This window comes from Eschrichtius robustus, chromosome 6, assembly GCF_028021215.1.
Source record: "Eschrichtius robustus isolate mEscRob2 chromosome 6, mEscRob2.pri, whole genome shotgun sequence".
NCBI classification, from domain to species: Eukaryota; Metazoa; Chordata; class Mammalia; order Artiodactyla; family Eschrichtiidae; genus Eschrichtius; species Eschrichtius robustus.
The window spans coordinates 100,094,009-100,106,149 of NC_090829.1; positions in this window are offsets into that span (position 1 = coordinate 100,094,009).

A 12,141-nucleotide genomic window follows, 5' to 3' on the forward strand; every position below is an offset into this window, starting at 1 on the left:
ATGCACACTTTTAATTAATTACATTTCTTTTCTGAAATCCCTACAGTCTGTTCAATCATTCATATGGTTTATTCAGGTTATGTGCCAAGAAGTCCATGGTATTCATTACTTGGCAAACTTGAAGAAAGATAATCTCTCCATCCCACCATCAAGGAACAAAGTATATCATAGACTGCATTTAAAAACTAAGGAAGGGGCTTCGCTGGTGGCGCAGTGTTTAAGAATCCGCCTGCCAATGCAGAGGACACAGGTTCCATCCCTGGTCCGGGAAGATCCCACATGCCGTGGAGCGTCTAAGCCCGTGCACCACAACTACTGAGCCTGTGCTCTAGAGCCTGCGAGCCACAACTACTGAGCCTGCGTGCCGCAACTACTGAAGCCCACGCGCCTGGAGCCCCTGCTCTGCAATAAGAGAAGCCACTGCAATTGAGAAGCCCGTGCACTGCAGTGAAGAGTAGCCCTCACTCACCACAACTAGAGAAAGCCCGTGCACAGCAACGAACGTGCAACCAGCCAAAAATAAAGCTAAATTTAAAAAAAACCAAATTAAATGAAAAAACAAATAAGATAAAGTGGTGAAAAAAGATTCATTAGGGATTCTCCACACTGTGGGAAAATTCACAAAATACATTCTTATCAGTTCACAGGCCCTATCACTGCCTTCGTATAATATTCTTTTGCTTGACAAGGAGTGCAATTAAAGACCATCACATGTTATATGGTGGGCAAGGATAGTCAAGGAGATTGCATTTATTATAATCCTGATATCGTTAAAACAGGCATCTTTCAAATCATCATGGAAAATAGATATAGTACTAGTATATTCCAAACTCTCTCACAGACAGTGGGTACAAATGAGGAATTCATTTACATTAATACCCACAAATTACAATGTTTTCAAGTCCCTCCTTTTGTTGCTAGAACTAAATGGAGAAATAAACTTTTCTTTGACAAAAGGGTCAGGGGTGGCTGAATTAAAATGTAAATGAGGGATCTTAATGTTCTAAAATGATATTTTGACAGTTGTCAGGAGCTGGAAAAAAAATGGTACAGTTTGTATGGTAGCTAGTAATTCTTAAGATCATACTTTGCATGTTCCCACCCTCATGCCTCTGTCTACACCATTCTCTTCTGTGATCATGTCCTAACCTTTCAACCTACTGAAATCCTGTTAATCTTCAAGGCCTCTTCTCTGAAGCTTTCCAGATTCCTCCAACAAAATGCAATGTCTCCAACCACTACATCTACACCTATTTCATAGTATGCACAGGACTCCATTTTGTAACACATATATTTGTATGGCTGTCCAGGCATCTCTAATAAACTTCCCAAACTTATGAGAGAGCCATTCTTTATTCATATTTGTATCATACTATAGTATTGAGAGGAATATGCTTAAACATATTATAAATTACTTAATATTCATTTAATCAGATTAGGAAATAGGGAATAGCAGTCTTTAATTCTATACTCAGCATTCATGAAAGCAACTCTTATGCCAATTTACAACAAAATCTTTTCAAAACACAGTCATCTTAGAATATGTTCACTGTGGACCTGCCTCATGTTTTGTTTCAGCAGGGTTGTGGTGCTTCCCTCCCCACACACATGCACATCAGTTAGGATTGCATTTGGTTGCAAATAACAGAAACCTGAATATGTAGACTTTACTAAATTGGGGTTTATTTTTTATTTTTATCCTGTAACATGGGCTTTAGGACAGAAACTAGTGGCAAAACCTGGAAATAGAAGGGTGGTACCTAGAATCTAAAAAAGAAGACAATTTTTCTGAGTCAAAAGAGTCACAATTCTTTCATTGATACATTATTAATTCACCAAACTTTTATTGAAAACCTACTATGGTGCTGTCTACTGGCAAGAGACACTAAAATTAGTATAAAATAGTCCATGATCTCTAGCAGCAAAAATTTAGTAACTTAGAATGTAAGCATGTATGTAGAATGACATTCACAGTTAAGTTAAGCCTGGATCTTAAGATCCCTGTGATCTTAAAGCAATGGTCTATAGATCACTTCACAGTAAGGTTTAAGGAAAAAAAAATTAAGCTCCCAGAAGGGATTCTCTAAAACCTTTAACCTAGGCTAAGAGAAGCCAACAGCGTAAAGTGATATTTGTGATTTCCAGTAACTTTTCATAGTTTGTACCATGCCATTTATTCACACTGTGGGGAGGTGTAGGTGGACTTCATGCAGTTGGATGTAGCAAAGCAGCTGAAAGCGTGGAGGAGGGAAGGAGGTGGGGCAAAGGAGAGACACAAGCATGACTTTTGACAGAGAAATTGTCCCTTTTGGGGTTATGGTAGTGAAGGGTTATTCTAAGATCTACTGGTATTTGAAAAGAAATGCCATCAGGACCTAGTTTATTTGATCACAGAATTCTCATATGTTTCATTAGAAAATTTCACAGTTTTGTTGTCAAACTGGCTCAGTGGAAAAGAGCCTGCCACTTAGGTTGGCACCAAGTCAGTACATGCTCTCGCCCACCTAGTAAGTAGCTGTTAAAATGCAAACAGAGCATTGGGACTCCAGGGATATGGTTTGAAAGTACCCACTGACCAAGCCTGCTTCACTGAGACCCTCATCAGGCCCAAGACAAAATTTAAGTAGCATAGTACTGGCATGGGAGAATGTTCCAGAATCTCAGAAAGTTTCAGAACATTTCATTTATTTTTTAGATACACATTGTGGCTTGGTCTTTGGAATTGTGAAAGCAGGATGGTGAAAGGGCACTAGAGTCCTGTAGTTCAATATGTAGACTTTCATTTATTTGCCGCCTCTCCCCACCCCCCGCCATTTTCAGCTCTGATTCTTAAATTCCAGCCCTTCTGCCTGATAGTCCCTCAATTTACAAAACTCTAGCCCTTGTCCTTATTGGTATATACTTTCCTAATTCTTCTAATGTCATTTTAATATCATTTTGAGGAGAGAATAAACATTTGTGGTCAATCCACCATTTTTAACTGGAAATTAATCTCTCAGAATCTTTAATCCCTTGTGGGACTCCGTTCGGCAAAGATAAGGAATGCCAATACATTCTCTGAACACTAAATTCAATGCTATACAACTCCAGGACCTGGGCTTGCGCACATTTCAAAATATTCAAGACAAATTTTTTATGAACTTTTAGAAAATACAAGAGATAAAATGGACACTTACGAGCACAGTTTTCAAAATAACCATCTGTATCAAATGACAATTTTGTAACAAAAAAATTAAAATGCACTTTTATTAGGTACTTGTTGCCTGTTGGTAGCAGGCTTTAGAAAATATCTAGGTCACTGAGTGATATAAGCAAAATTCTCAGAATAATATGGAGGCAGTGTGGTCAAGCGGAAAAAACACGATGGCTCACATGAGGCAGGCTTGGAATCTCAACCCAGCTGAGTCCTGGCCTAATCACTGAACAAGTGTGTCCATGTGTGAATAATTATAGTTCACTGAGATGCCATGAAACATCAATAACATGCAAAATGCCTAGTAGAGGTACATGCTCACTAAGTGTGAGTCCCCTTCTCTTCCTCTTCTGGTTGGGGTCCCTGATCATGGGAGGTGACCCAGTATTAGAGTACATGATTCTTCAGTTGCTGTAGGAGAGTACCTCATCCTGATCACAAACAGCCTTATGATGAATCCTGGTGACAGGAAATTGTGTGCAACTAATTCCTACCATGAGAAAGCTGTACCCACTGTGACAGGCAAGCTGCTTGCTGGAGACCGAGGGGCCCATTAAGCAAGCACTGCATCTGACCTGTTGCCGGGGTTTAGACACTGTCTGCAGCCTGGCTTGCTGAGCATTGCTCCTGGCGGCTGTGAATCAACATTGTGACAGAGAGGGCACTGGGTCAACTACATTCCATTAACGGATCAAAGTGTTTTCTTTTAGACTCTTACAGCAAAGCAGATAGAAGATGGAAGATATACAGCTTAGAATGGACACAAGCTTGGCAGAAACAGACATATAAGGATTTTTCAACGTAAATCTGAAAAAGCCAAAGACCCTAATGAACTCACACTGCCTGGTTGTCAGAATTAAATCTTCTAGCCCAATGGTTCTCCATATTTTCCCCACCACTACTCAAAGGAGTCCACAGGTTTACATAAGGGGGCTCGCAGAACTTGTGAAGCCCCATCAGGTGATTCTGTTGGAACTCACCATCTCAGTAGAGTAGCTCATTTATTCCACAGTCCAGAAAATTGTGTCATAATTTTTATGCAGCTTGTTTTTAAATCAATTTGGAAACCTGATGGAGAAAAAATTAACATTCATTGGTAAGCTGTAGAATTCCGAGGTTTTTTACATGTTTTTTCAAGGATATTTTACATTCTCAAGATATTATCAGTGACAATTCATACTGACTTCTCCTAAATACAGTTTTCTTATTTATTAGCTACCTCAAGTCCATGAAGATAATTTTTAAAGAAAGATATTTAGAGGTTACTCACTCTACCTTTCATGAATGTTAGCCGCCTCTTGTACTGATTTGGTTTGGGAAAATAAAGGTGGGATTTATTTCATATGATAGAATGGAATGAGATTCACAACTTTGAAAATGATTCTAGGACCAGGAAAAAAAATCTTGACAGGTAAAGAAGGGCTTAAATTCTCTACACACAGAATATATAGACATAAATGTTGAGAAGTAACTTTCAGGAGAGAATATGTGATTACAGATGGGATTTCAGTGTAATATTTTAACGGATCTTTAAACATGGCTTGTTTGTTTCATTTTGTTTTCCATTAGGACACAGATGGTGTTAAAAAATTTCATTCTGGGCTATGTTTAATTTCTCTAAATGGGCAGCTGCCATAAGCATGTATGAATGGCTGTTAAGAGTTTGTTCACTAGGAGAGAATTTCAATTTAATTATATACAGTATTGCATGGCTCTCTGTTGGGGATATTATTTTGTAGGTGATTTAATTAATTCCATGCATATGTGACTATCTAACAGTTTCTAGAGTGAGTGGATATATTTATATTGTGATAGGAATTACTTTGTTAATATTATTTTTACATATGTGAATAATCGTACATGACAAAAAGACCAAACTGAATCCTGAATTACCTTATGTCTGCTATTTGATTTGGGGGAAATAAAATCACTTTTACTGTTTCAAATCAAACAGCTAAACAAATAGTTAAACTTTATCATTAATTAGATGGGGCTGTTAATATCTGAGCATCTTCCAAATGAGATCTAGGTAAATAGGAAATCCATGATATTTTGTTACTTATGACTTTTTGTAACTTAATAACTTATATATTTTACCAAGGCCTTCTCTCACCCTCCATTTTAGTCAAGTCAGTAGTAGCAAATACAATGATTATATTTATCCAAAATGAATCTACATATTCTCAGATCTACAAATGGGAGCTAAGCTTTGATTTAAAGGGATCACCAGTAAATAATGCCAGATATATGGTGAGAAAATAGTTTTATTTATTCAAAATTGTATGAGCACTAGGCATGTACTGTCCTTCAAGATTAAAAAAAAAAATTACCTAAGTCAGGGAGATTATATTCTGCTTTGTTTCTCTCCTAGGAGTTATCTTGGTCTGCAATCAATCCTTCAGAAAAATCCCTCACATTTTCACTTTTGTGCAGTATGTTAACTATGAGCAAAATGATAGTGTATGTCAGTCAAATGTAAAGCATTACTTCTATTGGTATTAAAACCGGATGATTAATGCAGAAGCTCATGGCAAATCAGGTTAATCTGAACAATATATTATTTCCTTTTAGTCCACAATCTGTCATTTCACAAACCATGGTTAATAGAATGCCCCAAATAAAAAGATCTGTTTAAATGAAAATGTATAATATATTCTGCATCTCATTTATATCTTATTGTGTTGAAAGGCAGGCTAACATTAGCTAGTCTGTGAATAGGATATGAAGGAGATGATATACTTGTTTTAAAAGACTTAGGTATTCCTTTTAAACACTAAATTTCCAAAGGCTTGCAATTATTTAAAATATTAGTTCCTATTTTACTGACTTATTGCATTTAAAGAATCTAAATTAGAATTTAATTAAAGGATGCAAAAGGAATCGTTGAAAGAAGTAATATGCACATTAAAAACAATCCCTAATAAAGAAGATGTGGCACATATATACAATGGAATATTATTCAGCCATAAAAAGAAATGAAATTGAGTTATTTGTAGTGAGGTGGATGGACCTAGAGTCTGTCATACAGAGTGAAGTAAGTCAGAAAGAGAAAAACAAATACCGCATGCTAACACATATATATGGAATCTAAAAAAAAAAAAAAAAAAGGGTTCTGAAGAACCTAGGGGCAGGACAGGAATAAAGACGCAGACGTAGAGAACGGACTTGAGGACACAGGGAGGGGGAAGGGTAAGCTGGGATGAAGTGAGAGAGTGGCATGGACATATACACACTACCAAATGTAAAATAGAGAGCTAGTGGGAAGCAGCCACATAGCACAGGGAGATCAGCTCGGTGCTTTGTGACCACCTAGAGGGGTGGGATAGGGAGGGTGGGAGTGAGACGCAAGAGGGAGGAGATATGGGGATGTATGTATATGTATAGCTGATTCACTTTGTTATAAAGCAGAAACTAACACACCATTGTAAAGCAATTACACTCCAATAAAGATGTTAAAAAAAAATAGAAAAAAAAAAAACCCTAATTCTATTCTCTTGGATCCTAGAAAATAAAAAGTAGAATTATTGTATTATTATTCACTTGTCCTAGTATAATAGATGTCAGCTACCTGGATGATTCCAAATCTTCTAGCTTGCTACAATCACCTGGTCCTTTAATACTTAAATAAAATTGTTCGAATATCCTGACTTACCTAGGGATGGAATCCTAGTCTCTTGTCAAGAAATGGGGAGTGGCGTAGCGGTTTCGGTTTCACCAAATCTCTGGTTCTAGGAGTCTCCTTCTTTCTCTGAATTTTTGATCTCCGCTGTCATTTCACCTCCTGAGGAGGCAGCCCTTTTCCATATAGGCTCAGTAAGCTCTACAACCTCATTGTGCCCTGTCCAACTTGTGTGCAACTCCCCTTTTCCCAAAGTTTCACCCAATCTAGGCTGTGACTATAGCAAACTTAATGAAGAATTTGGGAGGAAGGTGGCATGGGGGTGGCATACGCCTCAAACAACTAGAATTATTTATCAAACTATCTCTGTCTTTCAAAGCATCTTTGCATTCCAACCACTGGGGAATTTGCACTATTTCTCGCCTCTCCTCAGCTCCAGCTTCCGTTCAAATCGCTGGCCAGTTTTATCTCCTCTGGCCTCCCCCATCTCCTTCCTGGTAAGATCACCCTCCCCCTCCAAGGTCCCATTAGCTCCTTTCACAGAACAGAACTGGAGCTCTTCACCCAGCCCCAGTTCATAAAGGCATGGCTGGGCAGGGTAAGCGGGTGTGAAGCACCCCCGTTAAAGCACACTCCTGCTCAGCACAGACAATGCTGTCCCAGACAGGAATTCTGTAGTCATCAGTTTCCTCTCCCCCCTATAATAGGAAGCGATTTAGGGATTAAGGACTTAGAATTTGGCTATGAGATGAGAGGGCGCGGCAGACAATGAGAATTTGGAAGAATTGTCAAGCTTTATGCATATAACGAGACCTAAACATCTTCTGCTCCAGACAAGGAAACTGAGACCTAAAGAGGTCAGGAGCCTTACTGGAGGTTATATAGCACTTTCAAGTTGTATACAACTGTCTGGTCCAGAACTGTTTCCATGAGCTCATGAAACAACTCAATTTCTCAGAAGCTAAACAACATTTCATCTCTATATGTTTAATTCTGGACTGTGCTGCCAGCAAAGGTCCCAGAGGAAAGAATACAGGCATATAGAGCAGGGTAGGCACGCAGCTACTGCACACCTAAATCATATTATTGCAAATACTCTGGTATGTTCAATTTTCGGTTCTCTGCTAACCATTCACGTGTAATTAATCCTCTAATTTCTCGGCATGATGTTGATCTTATGGAGGGCAATTTTCACTTAAATCCTTTGCAGCTTCCATCAGAGATAAAATGTCAAGCTGAAGCCTCCTTGTTCTGACCCAGAAGAAAGTGCACTGGTTACATTTCTTATGTTCCTAGAAAATCCAAGGAGGGTGGGGTGGGGAAGGAGAGGTAGAAGGAGAGAGAAATGCTTGTAATGGAGGAAGAGGCAAATGGAAAATGATCACAGCCAGCCATGTTGCTGAAATATGCCAAGAAAAACTATTTAACAGCATTATCCACTAGTAGAAATTCAATATCTTCTATAAATTAGGTTCTAACACTTCTGTCTTAAATTTGCCATAACAGATACCTAAAGAAATAACTTATAAATATTAAGGAAATAGGAGTAATAAACCTGAGAGCTACATTTGACTGACATGACTCACTGAAAGAAGCTTACAAGATAGAAAAATGTATCCAAAGCACATCCCTTCAGGAAAAAGAAGAAAGTCTCCTCAGCACAATTCAGACATTTAGTAACAATCTTGGTTGTAAACATTTATCCAAACAGTCAACAGGACAAAGAAAATGCTCCTGTGAAAACAGTAACCAGTTCTTAGGGCTCTGGTCTTTGAAGTTTGAAATATTTCCCCAGAACTGCCACATTCTTCTTTCTCCCATTCCTCTAAAAGATCACAAAAGTAAATTCTCTTTTGTTCCCTCTTTCTGTTATCCTGCCAAAAATACACACTCACTGATAAAGCCCATCAGTGATTCATTACATACCATCACCCCAAGGTTTCCAGTATAAATGCCATATTAAATGAGCCTCTTCTCTTTTATTAATGCATAACAGACATTTAATAGCAATGATGGTGCCAATGATTCTTACTGTATCATACCATTGAAACCCAGATGTTTCTGTACAGACAGAAGCAAAGACACCAGCCCCCAGGTTCTTTTCCTCCATCTTATTTCCTTAGCAGTGGCAGAGCTGGGATTCATTTGGAAGCAGAAACAGTGGGATGTAACCTTTCTTTTCATATTTCTCCTTTTCTCTACAGATCAATTCCATTTTCTCTATTCCACCACTCATTATCAATAGAGAGAAGAAAGAAAGAATGAGAGAAAGAGGAAGAGAGAGAGGACAAAAAGGGGAGGACAGTCTGGGAATTAATTTAAGCTGAGAATCTATACTTATTTTTAAATTTCTTAACATGGACTAACAAATACATGAAAATAATACACATTTTAATTTGCTTGAATTTCGTATATAACTACCCCACTAAGTCTTTCCTAAAGCCTTAGTCTTCCCCAGAGCCTTCATCCAAAGCATTAATTCATTTACCAGTCAACGAATAGAGTCCACCGTGACTGCTACAAATTATAGTGCACATCAATGAACTCCTGTGCGGTGAAGACACTGCTCAGTTTGTGTTTTCTTTGTTGGTCTTGTCCCCAAGGAAACCTCTAAAGCACATATCTTTTTAAGACTCTGTAGGAAGGAGCTGGGACCTGGGTCTCCTTTGTGGAAGCACTTTAGCTTCTGGGGGTCTCTGGCTGCTATGATGATGGCCTCCTCCAGACCTATCCACTTTGGGTCCTGATAAGAATCCTCAGTTCTGACCTGGCCCAGGCATCTGGGTCATGTGGGTTAATGGTCCTGGACAAGTACTGCTCCCCCTGCTTCAGCAGATGTCAGCCCCTAAACACACCAAGTTCCAGAGGCAAGGAAGGTGACAAAATTGGCCAGAGCAGCATGTAGGCAGTGAGAATGTTCACATAAATTAGAATTCCACTCTACCCAGGCATTATCCTAGAAATGAGTGCCTGTTATATTCCACTGGTGTGAAGTCTTACAAGATTTTGGTCTTCTCAGAGCAGTATTCTGTCATCATTTTTGCAACTTAGTAGAATGACAATGACCAGAAGTGTGGAGAGAATAGAGGCAGAAAGAGCTTCAGTGCTTTCCCACATCTGTGCTATACCTATAATTCCCTCATACAGACAGCAATAGGGCCTCCACAGATGTTCTCTAGCCAGAGTTCTGTTCTCTGTATTACCAAAGCAAAACCCAGGAAACTGAAGCGTAAGAATACATATCGAAATTGTCAAATGGTATCAGTCACCAAGAACGTCTGATTTCACCTCTGTATGACTCTAAGTTGTCTCTTTCTCATCCCCTTCCTGCCACTGACCTCATTTAGAACCTCTTCACCTATCTATTCTCCACTTTTAATAACCCTTTAAGATATCAAACAGTCAATAAAACAGGAATGAAAAAAAGGGATGAAAAAATATAAGCGCTCCTACCTCTTGTTTTAGGTATATGTAGGTATATCTAGTCGGGATCTTTTCATCCTCTGTTAACAAGGAATAGAGGCGCCTATGGCCCAGTTTTGCCTGTTCCAGGAAGCCTTCTATAACCTGTTAGCTCACAGGTGAATCCTCTCCCTCTGGTGCAGTTCTGTGTAGTCAATAGAATGCCATACTGAGATTCATAATATCTTGTTCTGTCTACCACCTCTGTGACCTCAAGGTTATCACTCAATGCCTGATGAAAGGAATTGTCCAACAAACAAGATGGGTTGTCTCAGAGAGACTATCTATCCGCAGAAGTCTCAGCACATGACTGACGGCCCGCCACATTAGTACATCATGTTCGTCAGGCCCAGTACTGAACTCATGATCTTGTCTCCTACTTCCTCCTCCAACCAGTTTCCCTTCTCGCATTCCCTTGTTGTATGATAGGCACTGCCTTCTACCTAGAAACCTGAGCATCTTCCTCAACTCCTCCTTACTCCCCACATCTAATCAGTACGACATTCATAAATATTCCTTGCAAAGTCTCCCCTGCTACTGCAGTTCAGACTCACCGTCACTCCCTTTAGCTGTACAAAATCACTGGACCAGCCTCCAGACTGGCTCTTCCTGGCCTCCAGAATTGCTCTTCCTCCAGTCTATTCCTCACCTACCTGTCTGGTTGAGCTTCCTAAAATAAAAATTTGATAATGTCACCCTTTCTTAGAGCCCTTTAGTTGTTTCTTAATGTTACAGAGTAAAATCCTGACTTCGTAGCCTGTCTTAGATCTTGCCCCTACCCACTTTTACACACTAGTCTTCCGTTACTCCCATTAAGTCAGCAATTGTTCACCCCATTCCGCTCCATCAACACCATTCACTGTGGTGCCTGTGAGCCAGCCTACTTGGCCTCTGGCCTGAGATCACCTTCCTCACTTTGTCGTCGCATTCAAGACTCTGCTGGAGTTTCATCCTCACGGTGATGGGTCCCTTGAACTCCTTCCACTGTGGTACCGTGGCATCAGTCCACACCTCCAGCGTGGCACTGATAGCAATAGATTTGTTTATATGTTCGCCTCCCCCGCAGAACGTAGGCTCCTCTGATTGAACTTTGTTTGCCCACTGTCTACTTTAGGTCTTAAGCATAATAGGGTTTAATAGGCATCCAATAAATGCTTATTTAAGAAATTTGGTAGAAGGGTTCAGTGTATGAGGGGTTAGCAGGAGAATTGGCGAAGATGACCTTCAAAGGCTTTCGAATTCTCGGATTTTCATTTGAGGATATTAGTCCCTTCCATAGTTTTGAAATCACATCTACTTATGACCCTCACCCGTGACTTCGAGGTACTTCTCAACCTGAGCTTTAGACTAAAATGTCCACCTGCCTGTTATGTAACTTCACACACAAGCTAGTGGATATCTCAAATACATTCAGTATGTCCAAAATGAACTCACTTGCTCACACAATCTGACCCACCTTTCCTGTTTATTAATGACACCATCCTCCTCCTAGAGGCCTTAAGAACATCCAGATGGCACCTTTCTCCTAAAACTAATCTCCACCTAGTCCTGTGGATTCCCCTTTCCCCAAACCAGTTCTTCTTTGTCACTCCATCCCCTTACAGTCTCCATCAGATTACCTGTGACTCGAATTAGTATTTATTTTATTCTGACTTTCATGATGTATTTCCATCTCTGTCCCAATACAAGATCCTGGAAGATTTCTGTATTATGACTGCAAATCCCACAACTCTTAGCAAAGGGTTTGCAGGTAGACAGCAGGTGTTCAACAAGTCTTGGTAGAATGGCTCAATGCATGTTAGGATGTTAGGTTTAAATTGCTTTAGGGGCATGTATCTTGTTATATACTTTTTTGTCCCCCCTCCCA